Source organism: Urocitellus parryii, chromosome 4 (genome assembly GCF_045843805.1).
Source record: "Urocitellus parryii isolate mUroPar1 chromosome 4, mUroPar1.hap1, whole genome shotgun sequence".
NCBI lineage: Eukaryota > Metazoa > Chordata > Mammalia > Rodentia > Sciuridae > Urocitellus > Urocitellus parryii.
The window spans coordinates 128,901,982-128,923,782 of NC_135534.1; the positions used below are offsets into that span (position 1 = coordinate 128,901,982).

The 21,801-nt window shown below is 37.0% G+C and overlaps 1 protein-coding gene across 1 annotated transcript in view; it reads left to right on the top strand.

Annotated features, from left to right (window-relative positions):
• Positions 1-21,389: 21,389 nt before the first annotated feature.
• The window catches only part of Gkap1 (G kinase anchoring protein 1), a 53,823-nt gene continuing 53,411 nt past the window's right edge, over positions 21,390-21,801 (top strand). Inside the window, exon 1 of the mRNA XM_026412486.2 lies at positions 21,390-21,419. The gene's annotated coding sequence lies outside the window, so the exon portion shown is untranslated. The remainder of the gene's footprint in view (positions 21,420-21,801) is intronic.

The window sequence follows — 21,801 nt, forward strand, 5'->3', positions numbered from 1 at the left end:
ATTAGTTCTTCTGCAGATAAAGGAAGAATGGGAGGATTGTATATTTGGGGGAGTTTTAATTTACATTTCCACAATAATTAAATAAACACATTTTACAATACTTGATAACACTTAAATATTCCCACTTACAAATATACTTCAATTTTTTCAGGCATATTTTATTTGTTTTTTATTTTCCAGGTATATTGGAAGAACAAAACTAATAGACTAAATTATCCTTCAAATGTATGCTATTATTTAATATAAAAGTGTATTATAAACATGTTATGATACAATAATCCTTAATATATTAATATAAAAATATATTGCTGTTTTTAAAAGATCCAGATAAATATTTCTTGTGTTTCTGCTGCATATGTTTTGGCACAGATGAACTTTTTTGCCAAAATACAGTCTGTAGCCTAAGACAACCTGCCAGGTTTATGGACTAAAGTTGATTTTAGTGTCAGAGCCCACAGAAGTTAAGTGATCAGTCTTGATTTTTAAAAAACAATCTCTGTTCTTTTTCTAGAATTGTTGTCTGTTTATAGTGTTATATTATTGGTTTGCTAATATTATGAAATGTAAATTTTCATCTTTCTCCTGCCGTGTGCATTTGACATGTCTTTTGTTTATGCTACCAAAATTGGGAGAAAAGATACAGTTACATGGAAGAGAGAGACAATGATAGAAGAATACAAAAACATTTATTTTAGCACTTTCAGGAAAAGAACATTGATTGTGACATATCTAGTCACATGGAGGCTGTTTTGGAAAGCCTGAAATGTAGTCAAAGGATCCTTAGCTAATTATCTGATGGGATTCAGTCTGAGACTTTTCTCTACAACCTACTTCATCAGGAGTTTCAAACAGGCAGACCAAACAACATTGGGACTGTAAATTTGTAAGTGAAATTTTTGCTGCATTTTCTGTTTCAGCCTTTTTGTTCATCATGTTTAGAATTAAGAACTGAACAATTTATCCAACCAGTTCTTTTTCACCATATTTTTTTTTTCGTTATAGGCAACATTCCATTCTGATGACCTGCAAATTTTGTTTCTTTTCCAAACTTTTACTTGTAATCCAAATTTGAGTTTCTTAGTTTAATTAATATTTGAGGACAGCAGTAACACCACCCTGACTCAACAGATGCCTACCCAATGAGAGTTACCCACTTCTTGTTGAATCCATTTTTTCTTATCTGATGCTGTTACAGACTTTTTTTTTGTATTTTACTCTGTGTTGTCCTGACCATCTCTCCCAAGACCCAAACTGTCACTCTGTGCCCACTTAAGGCTTTCTGCCTTTATCTAGTTGCTAGCTCTGGGGACTGGAGTTTTTTGTCCAATTTGCTAAATACCTGTTCCTCAGGAAAAGAAAGACAACAAACTTCTAAATAAGTGAATAGTTTACCTCTTAAGCAAGGTCCTAAAATTTATTTAAATTATGGGTTAAGTAGATTTCTGTGGACTTATCTGGAAACTGAACAGTTTATAACATTGGCCCAGTGAAAAACTGTTCAAGTTTCAAACAATTAATTTACAAACTAACTTGGAAATTTTATTTTTACCAGAGACTATTTGAAGTCTCACAGTCTGTTTTTCAGCTAGTCTTCCTTTTGTTTGTATGATATATATAATAATATATATATATTTTTTTTCAGTCTTATGGCAAAAGGCCAGTGCCTTCAACAAAGCATAGCAATTATATGTTTATTAGTATATATATTAATGAAAGTTCTAATTATAAATTTCTTATAAGATTAATGTGCAATGCCTTAATTATAAATAATTCATCCTATAAGAATGTATTTTGATACTAGAATCCTGCTTTCCCAAGAAATTAGCACATATTTATTTTAACTATGAAAATAAAAACACATTTTCTCACTAACAAAGCAAGAAAAGCAGTGATTTGATTTGATAATGCACAAGTGAATCTGACTGTAAAGTAACAAAGATATGATTTTACCCCCTGCTTTGGTTAAATATATATCTTTTATATACTATGATAAAAATATTACTTATATACACATAAATAAAAAAATAAGGTACCTCCCTTGGGGCAAATAAAATTATTTTTAATATAATAACTGGGTGCTGTGGTACATACCCGTAATCTCAGCAACTCACAGCAACTCAGAAGGTAGAAATGGAAGGATCATAGTACAAGGATAATCTCAGCAATTTAGCATGACCCCTGCCTCGAAATAAAAAGGTCTTGGGGATGTAGCTCAGTGGCACAGTGCCCTTGGTTTCAATCCCTGCTATGGCAATTATTTAATAAAATAAATATACATATTTAAAACAACATGTATGCACACACAGCTATTAACAGATTTTGCTCTCTTTTTGACATTAAACACTTTGTCACTGTGTTTGTATTTTTTGCATGTACATAAAATGTTTGTGCTTTTCTTGGTTCGTTATGTCCTTTTATTCTCTACCTGTAACAGCATTGGAAAGGAAAACTATCTGCCTCTATAAAATATTAGTTCTTCCCTAACTAGAGAGTTACAGAGTTGGAGAATTCTAATAAGTATGGGAACAATTGGTGGTGGAAACATTGATGAAAAAAATGTTTTTGTATTTTTTCTTTCTTTTTTTGTACTGAGTATTGAACCCAGGGGCATTTTACCATAAGTGATATCCCCAGCCCTTTTTGCTTTTTATTTTGAAGCAAGACCCTGCCTCAAAATAAAAAGCAAAGTTTTTCAAGTGGCCTTCAATTTATAATCCTCCTGCCTCAGCCTCCTGAGTTGCTGGGATTACAAGCATGTGCTTTTATTAATTTCTTATTTTGCAGTGTTTGGGCTAAATAGGCACTCTACCACTAAACTATACTCCTCAGCCTGCCTTTGTACTTAAATATTAATTTCTTTTATTAATGTTGTTTTGGGTTTTAATCTGGGGAGCGTGTCTTCAATTCTTCACATCTTCATGAACTTTCATGATCCAAAGAATCAGCACATATACAGATGATTTTCAATTACATAGCCTATATTGCCAATAGCATTGCCTTATTTTATATCATTCGAGGTTAATAAAGTTATGAATGCTTATTTGAGAATAGGTGCCCTATCTGAAAAAATAAAGGTCTTATATTTAAGTCTTAGAATGAATTATAATGGAGTCAGATACTTAGTGTGGGTTCAGTTCTGTGAAAAACACAAATTCCCAAACATTAAATGCAAGTATGACTTGTTTTGATCTTTCAATTACTTTCTTAGGCACATACTTGTGACTTTAAAATACTGGGGTACTAATATCTGAAGGTTCAAATAGAAAGTCACATATGTCCACAATTCTTCTCGTGACTTGATGGAATTTAAAAAATATTCATTATATGTATTTACATTTGAAATTAGGTTGTAGGCTGCCTTTGTTAATACTGGTAACACACTCCCTACATTTATATTTTTAAAAATTTAAAATAAAGGTGAGAATGAGAGCCTTCTGCAATAAATATCTCAAATGTATTGGCTATGTAGTATTTTTGAGCCTAAATTGGCAGTAGTTTACCAAGCTAGAAGTCTTTGCCCAATAATACTGATAATAAAAAAAAACTACGTGGATTTTATTGTTTTTAAATTTTCTACAAACAATGCACCCCTTATTGCCTTCACCAGGGGTTACTGCTTATATTCCGAGCTTATAGAATTCACTGCATATAGGGCACCAAATACCGGTGTTTGTTGAAGTGACCTTAATGTTGAACCCAACATGATCCCAACACAGAGGTAATTTGAACAAGGGAAAATTATAAAGAAAAATTTCAGAAAACCTTGATGTTATAATGTTTGTTTTTGATACTTCATACATAGTTCTTGTCATATTTTTCCTTCTAGAAAGTTCCAGAGTAAGTCAACAAAATTTTCATTATTTGAAATGTTGGCAATGTAATTTGCACCCAAAGATATGTAATAGAATTAGTCATCCTAAGACTAATTCTACCTAAGTCTTATGTACTATAGGTTATTTTTTTTAAGTTGTAGATGGACACAATACTTTTATTTTATTTGTTTTTTTTTTTTTTTTTTTATGTGATTGAACCAGGGATTGAACCCAGTGCCTCACGCATGCTGGACAAGCTCTCTACCACTGAGCTACAACCCTGGCCCACTACTGGTTATCTTATCTGGCTATTTTTTTTTTTTTTTTTTTTTGCAGTACTGGGGATTGAACCCAGGGGCATTCTACCACTGAGCTACATCCCATTCATTCTTTCTTTTTTTTTTTTTTTTTTTTTTTTGTAGTTGTAGGTGGACACAATACCTTCATTTTATTTATTTATTTTTATGTAGCTGAAGATTGAACCCAGTACTTCACGTGTTCTAGGCAAGTACTCTGCCACTGAGCTACAACCCTAGCCCCATCCCAGTCATATTTATGTTATATTTGGAGACAGGGTTACCCAGGCTGGCCTTGAACTTGTGTTCCTCCTGACTCAACTTCTCTAGTAGCTGGGGATTACAGGCAAGTAGTATAGTACCCAACAGCTCACAGTTCTGTTGAGTTCTTTATAGTTGTTCAAGAGAAAAATAAAACAGTCTCACAGACTTTCTCATAATGAGCATGATCCTTTATGCCAAGAACAAAAAACACAGAAAAAAACTAGATAACTAAACCTTTATAAAAATATATACTTACAATTATTAGACATTTAAAACTCCATTTATTAATAGTATGTAATGAAAGTTGAAAATAGGAAATTTTTTAAACTTCATATATTATTGAATTTCAAGCTTATAGTATATACAAAACAAAGTATAATTTTTCAAGTCCAAAGAGGTAAATCTTATTAGAATTCACTTTATTTGATCTGAGGTGTCTTATTATTTTTTATTTTTAATTTAATTTGATTTGGGGGGAGCATAGTCTTAGAGATCAAACCCAGGACCAAGGACATGCTAGGTAAATGCTATTATGCCACTGAGCTGTGCCCCAGCCTGAAGAACCACTTTTGAGCTGGGAATGTAGCTCAGAGGCAAAGTGTCTGCCTTGCATTTGCAAAGTCCTGGGTTCGACCCCCAGTTCCAAAAAAAATAAGATTAAAAAAAAAGAACCACTTTTATCCCTACCTTCCAATTATTAAGAACAAAGAATAGTTATGTATTTACTTACCCTTTACTCTCCACAGTGATCCAGGATTGGAGTAGCTCTGAGAAGACATCTAGATGACTGGAGGCAGGAGGGGACAGAACAGGAAGAAAGGTTTATTGGAAAGCATTCAATAGATAAGCAAAAGGTTTTCAAAAATATTTGGAGAGAATATATTTTACTTTGACAAAAAGATCAAAACTTAACTTCAGTCTTTGGTTATCTGTAAAACCTAAAGAATATACCTAGTTAGTACTGAATTTGCCAATTGAAAATATACATCCCACTTTTTATACTGACTCCTTTCTTTTGATTATATAATTTGAGATTACATGAAAAGCCATCCTAAATAATGTAAATGGAAATTGTGAAGCCATTCAATAGAGAATTATAAGAGACAGCATTTTGGAATAAATTCCAATAGCCCAGCATAAACCACAGAAAGCAGTTTGGATTTAAGTAATTTTACCAGTGAAGAACCATGAATGGTGTATCAAAAACAAACGTTTGATTGTAGGCAAAATTGACAGGATTCATTTTTATAAAACAATACTATCTTAACCATTTTTGTTAGATTTTTCTCTCTGCTAAAATATCCCTGAATTTTTGTTTTGAAAACCCTGTGGAGAAAAGATTTTCATTCATGATTACAAATCAGCATCTATCTACCTACTTTGAGAGGCAGAATTCATGTTATTTTTGTTAGTGGCCTGCAGTGGCATTTCACTATTCTACTCAGTAAGAATGAAGAGTTGGCTGAATTTGACTGATTTATAATTTTGATTATTTGTAAGTATTAAACTTCGCAATATTTTGTTATTTTCTAGCATTGTATGCTGTAGATGGGAGAATGGGAATAGGACAAAGTGTTTATATACTAAGGTTTCAGTCTCCTTTTGAAATCCCTAGAACTTGGACAGCATCTGAATCGTTCCATTCCAGTATTGGGCTTAAATCCATCTGTTTCTTTGGGTATTTTCGTAGTTAGTTCCAAGTTCCAAGTTAGATGACTAGGATGATCCAGTTATAATCTTATTAATAGAGTACATTAAACAATGATGTTTCCTAAAACACCAAATAGCCTTTCTTTACAGCAAAAAACTATTTAAAAAATCACTCCTTTACATTTACAAATATTTTCAAGTGCAACTTAATTATTAAATATTATTTAATAAATTAAGAGGGAAATTACTATTTTTAATTACTATATGGAAAATGGTCTGTTGTTTTTTATCAAACACATGAAAACATTAAAACCAAAGCATCACATATATTTATTTAAGACTTGTTGAATCTAGCCAGGTGCAATGGCTATTCCAGAGATTCAGGAGGCTGAGGTGGAAGGATTGAAAGTTCAAAGCCAGCCTTAGCAACTTAGCCAGAACCTGTCTAAATAAAATATAAAAAGGGCTGGGGATGTGGCTCAGTGGTTAAGCGCCCCTGGGTTCAATCCCTGCTACCAAAAAACAAACAACTTGCTGAATCTGTTTTTATACGCATAAGTTTTGCTTTATGGCCATTTCTTTGATTCATGAATGAAAAATATGTTTTTACTGGGTTTTTGACCATAAGGGTTTTTTTGGGGGGGAAGGGAGGGAATAGTCTTTTCTTAGTTGTTACCTTTGTGAGCTACTGAACTACAGCTAGAAAACAACTTTTTATTTTTTTTTTAATTTTGAGGGCAACTCTGTGTAAACTTTTATTTTTATTTATTTTTTAATTTATTTCTTACATGACAATAGTGGAATGCATTACATTCATAATTATCCATTCACAGCACAGTTTTTCATAACTCTATATAAAGTATGTTCACGCCAAATTATGCCAATATACATGAGCACTCTTTATTTTTTTTGCATTACAATTCTTAATACACCTTTATACCACAATTTATCATATCTCTGTTTGTATATAAAGTATGTTAACACCAATTCACATGTTCATAGATGTATTTTGTATAATGATGACTGTCTTAAATGGAATTGTTTCCATTTGGTAATCACAAAAATATTTTAAATATATTAAAATATTTTAAATATTCCTCCCCCCACCAGGAAATGGTAAACAATAAATTTTATATTTTTGGTGCATGTCAAAAATATGTAATCAGATGAATTGTAGTCAGTCTTCATTTGGCATTTGCCACTCTTAGCTACTATATATAATAAGTATATTAGAATTAAATTTGACATTACCATGGTGGCCTCTCCTTCATATGTATTCAGAGGGAAGCTCATTCCCCCTATTTTGCAAGTATCTGCCAATGTTAAGAAATATTTTGTCTGTATTTAGATCAAAACACCCATGATCAAGTAATCCAAGAGAAACCAAGACCTTAAGGGTAATAGAACCTACAATCAGAAGTATTCTAGTGGATTGTGAACAAATAAATCAGAAAGGAAGAATACTAATATACACTTTTCCTGAAAGTCAACTTCAGGGTACTGAGATCCTCTTAGTAAGATTTATTAGGAAATTCACTATCTCCCATGAGAAAGAAAGTTGCATGTAAGGATCTGATTATGTGAGTTTAATTGGCCAGACCACAGCAAACCTGGACCTTCAGGAATAGGGCTAGTAACCTGGGCTTTAATTCTCATATGGGAAAGAATCTGGGCCTCTTCCCAAAGGATTAACAGGTAGCTAAAGTAATTTATTTTCTGAAACATCACAAAATGGCATTTATATGGAATAGATGGAAATTGCTATAGATTTTTAAACTTATAGGCATTTTCCTGCTTTGTTTTCTAACAACCTTTTATTTTTGCAGATAAAACCAACAACACTTTCTCTCAAGGAACTTATATCCTACTGAATAAGTACTATGGTGAACATAAAGCAGAGTAAAAGAGAATGTTGTAAGAACTAGATATAAACTCACAACAAAAAAAATTGTTTTTCAGTTGATCTAATGTATGCTAAAAAAGGGCAAGTATCATAAATTGTATCTGAACACAAAAATCACATCTAACCAGTTCTGATGGGAAGGGAAGGGCACTTTCCCATTTTGTTCTTTTGCAAGTAGGTTTGCACTTTGACCTACATAATTGCTTAGAATTTATTTCAAGTTTAGGATCCTACTTAATTTTTTTAAAAAAATTTAATTTTTAAATATAAAATTATAATTTTAGATATGTACATAATGTACATGGATATGTATACATAATTAAACACACACATAATTTCCTGTTCTGTGTGTGTATGTGTGTGTATGTGTGTGTGTGTGTATGATGCTGGGGGCTAGACCTGGGTCCTATAAAGTATACCATCTTGTTTTGTATGTGTGTGGTGCTGGGGATTGAACCCAGAGCTTTGTGCATGTGAAGCAAGCACTTTACCAACTGAGTTATATCCTTAGCCCGTAAAATTTATCATCTTATGGTGTACAATTAGTAATTTTTAGTATATTCACTATGTTGTGCAATACGTACTAACATCAGAACATTTTCATCATTCTGAAAAGAAACTCTGTTCCTATTAACAACCAGTCCTGATTTCCTCCTTTTTCATCCCTGACAACCACTATCTTTCTGTCTCTATAGAATTTGCCTTGTCTTGATGTTTCATACAAATGATATATATAATGTGTAATCTTTTGTCTCTGGATTCTTCACTCAGCATGTTTTTAAAGTTCATCCTTATAGCATGTAACAGTGTTTCATTCTTTTTATGGCTAAATAATACTTCATATATAAGTCACACTTTGTTTATCCATTTTATTAATTGGTGGAAATATGGGTTGTTTCTACTTTTTGGATATTACAAATAACCACACTAGAGCATGATGTGAATATTTATGTATAAGCTTTTATGTGAACACATTTTCAATTCTCTTAGGAGTGGAATTGCTGAGTCAGGCGGTAATTCTGTGTGTAACTTTTTGGGGGAAATTCTTTTTCCATAACAGCTGCCCTATTTTACTCTCCTAACAGCAATGTATTAGGGTCCCAGCTTTCCTATGTCCTTGCCAACACTTGTTATTGTCTGTCTCTTTTAAAATTATAGCAATGCTAGGGCATCTTATTGTAGTTTTTATAAGTTATTTTTTTCCAAATAACTAATGGTTTTAGTAATAGCCATTTGAATATCATTGGAGAAATGTCTTTTCAAATCTTTTACTTATTTATTTTTAAACAGCCATGATAATTTATTTACAATTGAATTCTCTATATTTACAAAACAATTTTATACATCAGAAATGGTATGCTTTTGCATGTAAATATCAAGCACCAGGTATTGAATCACAACACAGACAACAATGTGAAATGGGCATAAAACAAAGCTGAAGTACCTTTACTCATTTTAAACTGAGTAATTTGTCTTTTCATTTTTGCACTGTAAGAGTTTTCTTTTTCTCCTTTTCTTCTTTTTTAGGGGGGTACTGGGGATTGAAATCCCAGAGACATTTTACCACTGAGCTATGTCCCCGGTCTCTCTTATTTTTTAGTTCGAGATGATCTTGCTAAGTTTCTGGGGGTCTCTCTAAGTTGCTGAGACTGGCCTCAAACTTCTGATCCTCCTACCTCAGCCTCCCAAATCACTGGATTACAGATGTGCACCGCCATACCTTGCACTATAAGAGTTCTTTATATATTCTAGATACAATTCTCCTTACAGGTATATGATTTACAAACATTTTCTCCCTTTCTCTAGGTTTCACTTTCTTGATGGTATTCTTTGTATTGTGAAAATTCTTTTTTTAAAGAGAGAGAGAGAGAGAGAATTTTAATATTTATTTTTTAGTTTTCGGCGGACACAACATCTTTGTTGGTATGTGGTGCTGAGAATCGAACCCAGGCTGCACGCATGCCTGGCGAGCGCGTTACCACTTGAGCCACATCCCCAGCCCCTGTGAAAATTCTTACTTTTGTTAAAGTCAAATTTATCTAGTTTTTTATTTAGTTGTTTGTGGTTTAGTTTTCTTATCCAATTGTTTAATTCAAAATTGTGTGGATTTAAACCTATGCTTCTTTTTTCCATTTTTTTTAGAGAGATAATTTTTTAAATATTTACTTTTTAGTTTTGGTGGACCAACTCTTTATTTTTATGTAGTGCTGAGGATAGAACCCAGCACCCCACGCATGCCAGGTGAGCGCACTACCGCTTGAGCCACATCCCCAGTCCTTTTTCCCATATTTTTATTGGTATATTATACACAATGGTGGGAGTCATTCTTATATATTTGTATATACACATAACAATATAATCTGGTCAATGTAATTCCCCAATATTTATCCTTTCCTTACCTTCCTCCTGCTTCCTGCTCCCTTTCCTCTGTTCTACTAATCCCCCTTTAATTTTCATGATACACCCTCACACTTTTTCCTTTTTCCTCTCTAGCTTCCACATCTGAGTTAAAACATGACCCTTACTTTTGAGTTTGGCTTATTTTGCTTAGCATAATGTTCTCAAGTTCCATCCATTTTCCTGAAAAATGGCATAATTTAATTCTTTATGGCTGAATAAAATTCCAGTGTAAGTATATCACATTTTCTCTTTTGTCTTTCCATCAGTGGATACTGAGGCTGGTTTCATAAGTTGGCTATTGAGAATTATGCTCCATAAACATGGGTATGACTTCTGCTTTCTTCTTAACAATTTTATAGTTCTGAATCTTACATTTGGGTCCTTGGTCCTTTTTGAATTAATACTTTTTTTTGTATTCAGTGAGAGATAGGGTTCCCACTTTATGTTTTTGCATGTAAATATCCAGCACCATGTGTTGAAAAAAATTATTGTTTCTCATTGCATTGTCTGCACACTTTTATTGAAAATCAATTGACCAGGCTAAGGTTGTAGCTCAATGGTAGAGTGCTTGCCTACCATATGCAAGGCACTGGGTTTGACATAAATAAATGCAATAAAGGTCCATCAACAACTAAAAAAAGAAAAAAAGAAAGAAAGAAAAGAAGAAGAAAGAAAGAAAACCAATTGACCACACATGTATGGATTTATTTCTGGACTCTTAGTGTTCTACTCCACTGGTCTATATTTCTATCTTATGCCAGTCCCACATTGTCTTGATAACTCTAACTTTGCAGTAAATTTTCAAGTTAGGGAATGCAAATCCATAAACTTTGTTCTTTTTAAATATTGTTTTGGTTATTTGGGGGTCCCTTGATTTTCCATATGAGTTTTAGAATCAGTCACCCACCCATTGTGCAAAAAAAAAAAATTGGAATTTTTATGGGATTTTCATGGAATCTATAGATCAATTTTAGTAGTATTGCCATCTTAACCATATCATGTCTTCCAATCCATGAATGTGGTGTATCTTTACATTCTTTTAACCATGTTTTATAGTTTTCAGTGTATATGTCTTACACTTCTTTGGCTAAACTTTTTCATAAATAATTCTTTTTACATTATTATAAGTGAAATTGTTAATCTCTTGAGCTGTTCACTACTACTGTCGAGAAATACAATTGATTTTTGTGTATCGACCCTGGTTTACTTTTAGTGAAAAGTAAATTCAGGTTATAAACATATGTCATGAATCAAGAAGTGCTTACCTTACCAATTTCATGAATAGGAAATCCACCTTTTATTGTTGTTGATAAAATTTTACCTGGTTATTTTAAGACTATTTCTTTAAGAATTATTTATTTTATTTCTAAATTAATGGAGGTGACAGCATAGAGCTCAGTAGGTCATTTGACACTTGTAGTTCATAGTTTTGTGTCTTTCATATGTATTTTTCCTATTTAAGTGAAACACAGGGACAACCTTCAGCACCTCATGTCTCTCTGTCATCAGGATACTTTCTGTGTATTCCTCAGTGTTGTATATATTCAGGATTAATGGTAATACTGACAATTAATTTATTAAACACATTTTTGTGTGCTAGGTTTTATGTAAGGGCTAAATGCTAGAAACGAAGTTGATTATATCATAGACCCATGCACCAAGAGGCATACACCATGTTGAGAAAAGACAGATAAATGGACAATTACATTTGGGATCTGTTCATTTAACAACATTTGAATGCAAACAATAAATCTGGCACTGTAGTGACATACCAGTAACTAAAACACAAGGTTTCTACTCTTATGAGGCTCATAAAGAAGAATATAAGGCTGTGGTAGAGTATAACTTTTAGGGGTATGATAAAGCTTCCCCTCACCTTTGTTTATTAATGGACATGTTGGCCTTAGGAAGGTACAGGAATAAAAGTTACATTTCAGATCAGAAAATCCCATTGCAAAGCCTAAGAAGTAGGAGATAATATCATGTGTTCAGGGAACTACTAGCAGTCTAGTAATAGACCTGGTACACCAGAGGCTTTGAATAAGTATCTGCTGAATGACTGAATGGATTGGTGCTGATACCAAGGATGCTGGAAATGAGGACAGGAAGGGTTAGGTAACAAAGGACCCTAAAAAAAACCAGGGGTTGGGGTTATAGCTCAGTGGTAGAGTGCTTGCATAGCACATGTGAGGCACTGGGTTTGATCCTCAGCACCACATAAAAATAAATAAATAAAAGTATCGTATCCATCTAAAACAAATATATATTTTAAACAAATCTGAAGGCCATGGAGAGCCTGCTATGTTTCTTTCTTACACTTTATACAGCAGTTAGACTAGTTTACTTTTGCTTGCCCAAATCTTTTTTTTTGTTAAGAGATGGTATAAGTATAAAAAAAATACCAGATACAGTGGCATACATCTTTAATCCCAGCAGCTCAAGAGGCAGGAAGATCAGGAAGATCATAAGTTTGAGGGCAGCCTGAGCAACTTAGCAATACCCTCAGCAACTTAGAAACCCAGTCTCAAAACAAAAAATAAAAAGGACTGAGGATGCAGCACTCCTGGGTTAGATCCCTGGTGCCCCTTCCCCCCAAAATAAAAAACCTAAAGAGATTAAAAACTCCATTAAGGGGCGCTGGGGATGTGGCTCAGCGGTAGCACGCTCGCCTGCCATGCGTGCGGCCCGGGTTCGATCCTCAGCACCATATACCAATAAGGATGTTGTGTCTGCCGAGAACTAAAAAAAGTATAAATATTAAAAAATTAAAAAAAAAAAACTCCATTAAGCACAACTTTTATGTATAAATTATAGGTGAGATACATACATAACAAATCTATTTTAATCACTTTCAGGCTCCTGAGTAAAATACAATTATCTTTGAAAGTACAAAACAGCTTTGTATTAAATAATTCCATATTCACATAGGTCATTTTTCAATTCAAGTAAGTGACATATAACCTCATATAAATAGTGCACTATTTATAATACCACAGTGAGGGCAGGGAAAAGAGATAGCTGAGTTAAAATACTAGGAAAGCAATATTCACATTTTTGTTGTGAAATAGAAGCAGAGAGTGTGAGGACACAATGAAAAAATACAGCTTTTAGTGCTTTGATTTATTCAGTTTTCTTGAGAAAAGTAGTAACCAAGAATTAGTCCTACTTTTAATCTCTTTTTTTCGTAGTTGTAGATGACAGCATGCCTTTATTTTATATTTATGTGGTGCTGAGGATTGAACCCAGTGCCTCACACATGCAAGGCAAGTGCTCTGCCACTGAGCTATAGCCCCAGCCCTCTACTTTTAATCTTAATGTGGGATGATTAAAACTCTATTAAATTGGCTAAATTAAAAACTATATACTATAACCTCCTTCTCTTACTTACCACTTGTTTTTCTTCTCAAATGTGATTTTTTTATTTTTTCAAAGTGATTAGGTATGTGACTTAAGAGTCAAATAAATACAAGGTATATAATAATAACCTGTCTTGACTCCTGCTTTCCAAAGGAAAATTATTCTCTGATTTAATTCTGTATTTCTAAGTAACACAATACTGCCATGTCTTAGTTTTTCAGTTTTAGCCATTTTACAGCCTCTGAATTTCCCAGTATTTTTATAGCACACTGTTGGGTGTTTATTTATTTATGGTTTGGGGGATTAAGCCCAGGGCCTCATGCTTGCTAGGGAAGTGCTCCACCACTGAGCCACATCCCCACCCCTATCTTACATATTTTAATGACTATTACATAAATATTGCCCATAGCATTTCATGTTTTGTTAAGAAGTTAATCATATCACATTAACAGACGAGATTACAGAAATCCAAAAGCTCCTTTCTTATTGTTATGGTTTAGATATGAAGTATCCCCCAAAGCTCATAGGTGAGACAATGCAAAAATTTTTTAGAGATGAAATGAGAACCTTAGTATAATTTGTGCATTAATCCACTTGAATGGATTGGCTAGGCAGTTACTGTAGGCAGATAGGTATGGCTGGAGGTGGTGGTTCACTGGAGGTTTGCCTTTGGGATTTACATTTTTTTCCCTGGTAAACTCTCTCCTTCCGATTGTCACTTCCTGAGCTACTTTCCTCTGCCACACCCTTCCACCAAGGTGTTCTGCCACATCTCAGGCCTAGGGCAAAGGAACTGGCCACCTATGGATAGAGACCTCTGAAACAGTGAGCCCCAAATAAATTTTTCCTCTCTACATTGGGCTGTGGGTTTTGGTCACAGCAGTGAAAAAGCTGATGAAAACCCTTGTTTTAGCTTATAACATAAAGGTTTTCTTCTTATCCCTGTCACATATCCAGCAAAAGGGTCAGCTTCAGTTCTGTGCTGTGCTATCTTCATTCAGGACTCAAACACCAGAGCAGCCCCTATCTGAACAGTGCCAACCTATGGCTAGGGCAGAGACAGGAAGTCATGAGCTGGCTCTTAAACCTTCTACCTGTAAGTGATATACTCAATTCTGCCTTGATTTCACTGACAACATAATTCACAATGCCAAGTCTAATATCAGAGGGACTGAGAAGTGTAATCCCCCTCTAAGGAGGTTCATCAAATATTCTTAAATAGACAGTCTGCTAGAAATGTTTTATTTTCCTTGGAGTTTATAATTCCTTCTTTCTTTGGTTGCTTAGCTTTCTCTATACCTATCAGCATTTCATCTCTATTTGTCCTACCACAGTTGCAAATTTTGTTTATAAGGTTCAAACACATTAGGTAATCCATTTCCGTTTTTGTTTCTTGAAGGCATCCCCTTTAGCCCTCCATCCTCCAGTGTCTGGATAAATGGATTGCTCTCCAGCCTGATACACAGTCATCATCTGGGATCCTCTGTTCAACAACTTCTCTCCTTTCCTGGAGTGCTTATTTGTCAGATCATGTTTTCTGTTTCCTGATTTGCACCCTTATTTGGGTGGAGTACCTCCTTCCAGTAGTTTCCCGAGTGGATGGGAGTTAAAATTTGAGATTTTAAAAAAAGTCTTGACATCTTTCCCTGCTCCCTCCATTGGTTTTTATTTCATTTCTTTTTCCTCCTCCTCTCTCTTCTTTTTGTTATCTTAGGCTGGTGTTACATGTAAGGAGGTTTCTCCAATTTGTAGAGATCCTTGACTCTTTACCCACATTTGAGAACAAGGTGGCAAAAAAATTGATTAGAGCCTCTCTTGGTATGAACAGTGCTTGTCAACTGTTGGTCTTCACTGTAAGCAGATGACAAACCACATTCTTAAGATAGGACCCCAAACATCAATATTTAGAGGCCTCTTACCACAGACTAGCTGGTTTTCCATTGTTGTTCAGCTTTTTGGTACTATAACAAATACCTAAGATAATTAACTCATAGAGAAAGTTTATTTTGGTTCACAGTTTTGGAGGTTCCAATCTGACTGAGTGGCCTCCTTACTTTGGGTCTGTGGTGTGGCAGCACATCATTCGAGTACACGGTGGAGAAAACCCACTTACCTTGTAGCCAGGAAGCAAAAGTCAGGAAAGTTCCACTATCCCCTACAATGGCAAGCTCCCAGAGACCTGAAGACCTCTTACTAGTACCCACCTCTTAAAAGTGCGACTGCCTCCCAAGAACACCACCTGGGTAACTAAGCCTTTAACACATAGGCCTTTAGAGAACAATTATCCAAATGATAATATTCCCTAAGAAGAAGTTTCCAATCTCTTGTCAGGAACCCATTCTGGATTTGGGAATGAAGGTGAACGGGTTTGTCTCATAATTCATTATGCACAATCTCACTTAACTCTGCTTCTCAGTGTAATAGGGCATTCTTATCCCTCAGCTCTGGTGTTTAGAGGAGCTCTGAGTCAACTTGTCCAGAAAGAAAACCACCATTCTTCTGATGAGTTTGAGCAGCATGGAATGGAGCAGAGAAAATGGAAGGGAGTCTCACTGCTCTTCAAAACCTTTACAACAATTATTTTCAGTCTCATTCTCCCTCTGCTTTCAAAAGTATGGCAGCCCCAGTTTCAGAGCCTTTTCAGAGTTCAGTGCCATGAACTTCTGGTTGGCTGTGCCTCTTTCCAAAAGCTTAGGTATTAACTTTCTCAACTTTCATATGTCAGTTTTCACTTATCCGTCTGTTTTCTACGTTCTTAAGATTTGTTGACATCCTTCTTTAGCAGGGCTCTCTTTCCTTATTTGCTCCATCTTTATAGGTTTATATCTTTTTTTCCTTAACTGTCATTTAAAAATTTATCTTATTTACTATAGATATACATAATATTGGGGTTCATCTGATATTTTAATGAGAAGTAATTGGAGAAAAGTGTGTTTTTCTATTTTTAGAAAAAATAGGCTCTATTTTTAACTAGAAGTCTCCTTACCATTGGATTTTTAAAAAAATTTTGTAGTTGTAAATGGACAGCATGGCTTTATTTGCCTTTTTTTTAATGTGGTGCTAAGGATTGAACCCAGTGCCTCAGATGGACTAGGCAAGCACTCTGCCACTGAGCTACAGCCCCAGCCCATCACTGGATCTTAACATGGATATAATGAACATTTTCTAAGTAGGAAAAATCAAGTATAGTTATAAGTAATTCCTTAAGAATTAAATATAAGAACAATAGTAAATAACTAACCTAACTTTAACCTAATGCTTATGTATGCTACACAGTCCTTAAAATGTTTATATATATTTTATCTAGTACAAGTGTTATCCTCATAATAACTGAGTTGAGTGCTGTGATTCAATCCCTGGCAGCCCACTCCAGAGCCTTCATGCTATGTAACATGGTACATCATATTCACTGTTACAGGTGACCTTATTTATTTCAATTTGTCCAGTCTTAACCAACATCTATTTATTATTATCTTAAACTATAAACATCAGATTTTGAACATTTTCAGGGCATCAGTCGATGTGGCAAAGCATCACTGTGAAGTTATGTATCTGAAATAGAGTGATCTGTGACAAATTTTAAAGCACAATCATTCAGACTAGGAAATTTGGCATGCGTTGGATTTATATCACAGACAGATGGGAATTCTCCTGTAAAGGAAAGCAGTTACCATCTGTAATTTGAGAGGTCAGAGAAGCAATTACAAATCTTACATTAGCAACCTAAAACTTATGAATACCTGTTTAAATGAAATATAATATCTGCAAGAGTTTATCATATTGAACCACTGATAACCTTCAACACCCTAATTGAAATAATTCAACTACTCACTGAAGAGTTTAGTACCAGGATCACTATCATTCTCTCCAAGACTAGTAAGTACTCTTGTGGCAATTCTTTGTGAGATGTGTGTGTACATGTGTGTGTGTTGGGGGGTGTACATGGCCATGTGTTGCTTAATGATAGGGGTATGTTCTGAGAAATGCATCATTAGGTAGCTTAGCCATTGTGCAAATGTCATAAAGTATAATTACACAAACTAAGACAGCTATGATATCTATAGGCAATATAATCTTATGGGACCACTGCCCCATGTGTGGTCCATTGTAGACCAACATGTTACCTGGTGCATGACTGTATATAAATGATACATAAATGATACTGAGATAATCAACGTATAAAGAAATCAACTGTTTTGGCTCACAGTTTTGGAGGTTCTAGTCCATGACTGGCACCACTGCTTTTGGACCTGTAGTCAGGCAGCACATCATGCTGGGGAACAAAACCCAAAATCATTCTACCTCATAGCCAGGAAGTAAAAGAGAACTTGAGGAGGGGGCTGGGGTTCCACTATTCCTTTCATGAGCACACTGCAATGACTTAAAGACTTCCTAATAGTGCATGCTGGGTACCAAGCCTTTAACACGTGGGCCTTTGGGAGACACTGAAGATCCAAACTATAGCACTTAGTTACTAATTCTTTTGATCATACCCTAAACCCAGATTTTACTGATAACTACAGCCCTTCTTCTAATTTAAATTTCAAGCCTCCCACTCTCCAGCTGGTCTCTAGGACCTAAAGTTCAACCTGATCAAAAACACCAATCTAGATATCCTACCATCTTTTCTCTGTAACCCATTTCCATCAATCTTCTTACCACACCTGAAATTACAATGCCTCTTTTGCTTTTACTGTCCACTACATTTGCCCTTCTCTCCCCATTACATTTCCCTGATCAAATCTCAGCCCTGGTTATGGTCTAGTAGTACCCTCACATGTGTAAATAAACATGGCTGGAGAGAAATGCATAACCAGTTCACTAGTCTCACTATAAATTTATGACCACTCACTGAAGGGGGCCCTTAGTAGTGCCTGGATACCTTAGTATGTTTCCTAATCAGTTCACTCTCCTATACTCATGGATTCCTATTTTACTTCTCTCACATTTCTTTCTATTGACTAAGTTAGCTAGAATGAACTAAACTGCTACAACAAATGGACCTCAGAGTGTTATGGCTCCAACTCAATAGATATTTATGTATTTCTCACATAATTGAGTATTCTGGTCAGTAGACAACTCTCCTTTCACTGGGCACCTTCTTGTGGTTCTGCCAGCTTCAGGGGTTTGTAGTCATCTGCACAATCAAAGCAGAGGCACCAAGTCTAGGGTCCAGCTGGTGAAAGGAAAACACCTGGAGGCAAATGTAAAGGCTCTGACCTGACTCACATTCTACCTGCAATTACTTAATATCCAACCATACTAGCTAAAAGAGAGGCTAAGAAAAGTAGTCTGTATTCACCAAGAAGGGGAAAATAAATTGTGATTAACAACCAGCCATCTGCCAAAGTGATCTTGCTCCTTATCTCACTGAGAAAATAGAAGCAATTAAAAGAGAATTTCTCCCATCATCTAATCTAGTCAGTAACTTCAATATAATCCACATATGTGGGTACTGGGGGAAACTGTGCCCCTAGAGATCCCTGATCAGAAAGTTGAAGTTTCCAGGCCTTCAATTAGCAATTTGAAGACCATACCACCTAATCACAAAATGCACACATGCCTTCTTTTCTTGTGCTTTCTAACTGTAGTGGTTTTGGATATTGTTCATCAACACTCTTTCCTGCCCTTCTTTTTGTGAAACTCCAATTTACCCTGCTTTGATGGTTCTGCATTACCCTGGTTCTCCTCCCACTTCCTCCTTCCCCTTCTCTGTTGGCTTCTCTCATCTAGATCAGAGCTTTTCAAACTTTGATGTGGCACAAATCTCTTGGGGTTCTTGTTAAATTGAAGATGCAAATTGAGCAGGTCTGAGTTGAGGCCTGAGATTCTGTTTCTAATGAACACCTTAATGATGCCAATGATGACGGGCTATTGCTTACACTTTGAGTAACAATAGTCTAAGGAAGATTTTTGCCAAGAGTCTGCCTTTTTCTCTCAGTGATATCACTGCTAGGCCTATTACTTTCTAATCTATTCTCTAGTTTAGTATTTTTCCCCATATTGCAAAACCTTTATTTCTAACTTCATAGTATCTGTATCTATGTGGCTGCCTTGAAAACAGTTCAAACCCTTAAAATATCCAAATCTGAAGTGATTGTCTTTTTCTCAAAAAGCAGCTCTTGCTCCTTTCTTTTCCAGTTGTACCTTTTCTCTTACAGTTATACCTTTTTCTGTCTCTTACAATTATCTGCAAACTCAAACCTCTGATTTCTCTTGCTACCTCTAGTTAATCAGTCTGCCTTCATCTCTCAACCATGCCCTTTTAAATCCAATAAAGAAAACGCCTTCCTTTTCTTCCCCCAACCTCTTAAGCCATGAAAACTCAAAATACTGAATTAAATACAAATTTACCCACTACTCATCTGCAGCCCCGTTCTTTGTCACTTTTTTTTACATACCCCGAGTCTTTGCTCTTTTTGGAACACAACTTTCTTTGACCTCCATAGATGTTCTCATGTTCATGCTGTAAACTCTTCTCCACCTCCTTCAAAGTGGATTCGAAATACCTCCTTCATGCTGCCTTTCTTTCCTGGTCCCCCAGATAGTGTATGAGTTCTTTGATCCTATGCAGTATTACTTGTTTTTTTCACATGACCCCTATCATAGTTTGTCTTTTATTATAACTTTTTTTTTTATCTTTGTTTTAGTCCTTGCTCTTAGAGGGCAAGAACATCTTTAGCTCCCCTGTGTAGCCCCGCAGCATCTAAGGCTTGCCTGTGTGTGGGGAGTTGTTTAAATAATGTCATGCAGTGGAATCAGAATGGGAAGTGAGTACAGCTGGGTTCCAACCCTGTCATTTAGCTGTGAAGCTCTGGGTCTGTCACTTGAGTTTGCTTGTAAAATTAGACCACTACTACCTGAAGACTATCTAGAGAAACAACATGAAAGTGCTGTGTAACTCTACAGAAAAACGAGCAACGTTATTTGCCTTACAGATGCAGTGTTGCTATTTGAATCTGGACTTGCAGCACCATTCCTACTTCACTAACAGGAGGTCATCCCGGAGGCACTGGTAACCAAAGCCACCAGATCCCACATCCTTTTTCCACCGGGGTCCCTAAGAGCCCTCCATAAGGCAGGTGATCCCGCGGGGCTGCGGGGGAGTGGGCTGGAGCCAATCCTCCGGGGAGGCCTTCCTCCTTCCACCCACTTTGTGGGAGCGCTTCTCTTCCCAGTGACCCCGAAGACCGCGGCGGCGCCGCCTACGTGAGACGTTTGGACCCTGCCCGGCCCCCGTAGCTCCCCTTCTCCAGCAGGTGGTTCTGGTCCTCTCCCCCAACTCGGGGCGCTCACGTCACTGGTGAACCTCTATCCAGCGTTAGCGCCGCGACCCACCGTGAAAATAAACAAACCCCAGCGCTAGGCGGCAGGCGCGCCAGGCCCCGCCCCCGGCCCGCGCTCTCACGCCGCCCCCACCACCCGGCTCCCCTCCCGCCCTTCGCTTGCTTGCTCGCTCGCTCACAGCCGCGCTCTCCCCGCCCCTCACCGCAGCCTGCAGCCGCGCTCACCGCCGCGGTCCGCCCAGCCGGCCCCGGCGCCCCGGGACCCGTTAGTGCCCAGCGTCCCGCCAGCCCGCGGGTCGACGCGCGACCCCTCCCAGGCACGAGCCCACCCCCGCCCCTCCCGACACTTGACCCAGCCGGGTCCCAACGCCCAGTGCGGCCGCCCGGGAGCTGTGGCGGCGACTGGGGAGAAGGAGGGAGAGGAGGGCCGAGTCGGCGGCCGGGAGGCCCGGTGAGTACGCGGAGGCGGGCCCGCCTCGCGAGGGTCCTCTCCGGAGCCCCTGCGGCGGTTGTGACGGGCTGACCGCTTTTCTCTCCCGCACCCACGGTGGGGACTTGGCCTGGAGCAGTGGGCCCCACTGCGTAGAGGCGCTGGGCAGAGGGCGCGGGAGGGCCGCTTCCCGGGAAGGGCCGCGGCCCGAAGCTTGACGCAGGGCTCGGGGGCGGCGGGAAGGAACCTGCGCCCGACCCCAGGCCCCAACGCTGGGACAGTGGTTGTGCCTCCAGGAACCCTTGGGGACCGTCAAGTGACAGGTGCCACCGCCCCCTCCCCGTCGCCCGCAGCCGCCCTCCCTCCTCGAGAGCCAAGCGCTCAGAAATTTCTGGAGCCACGA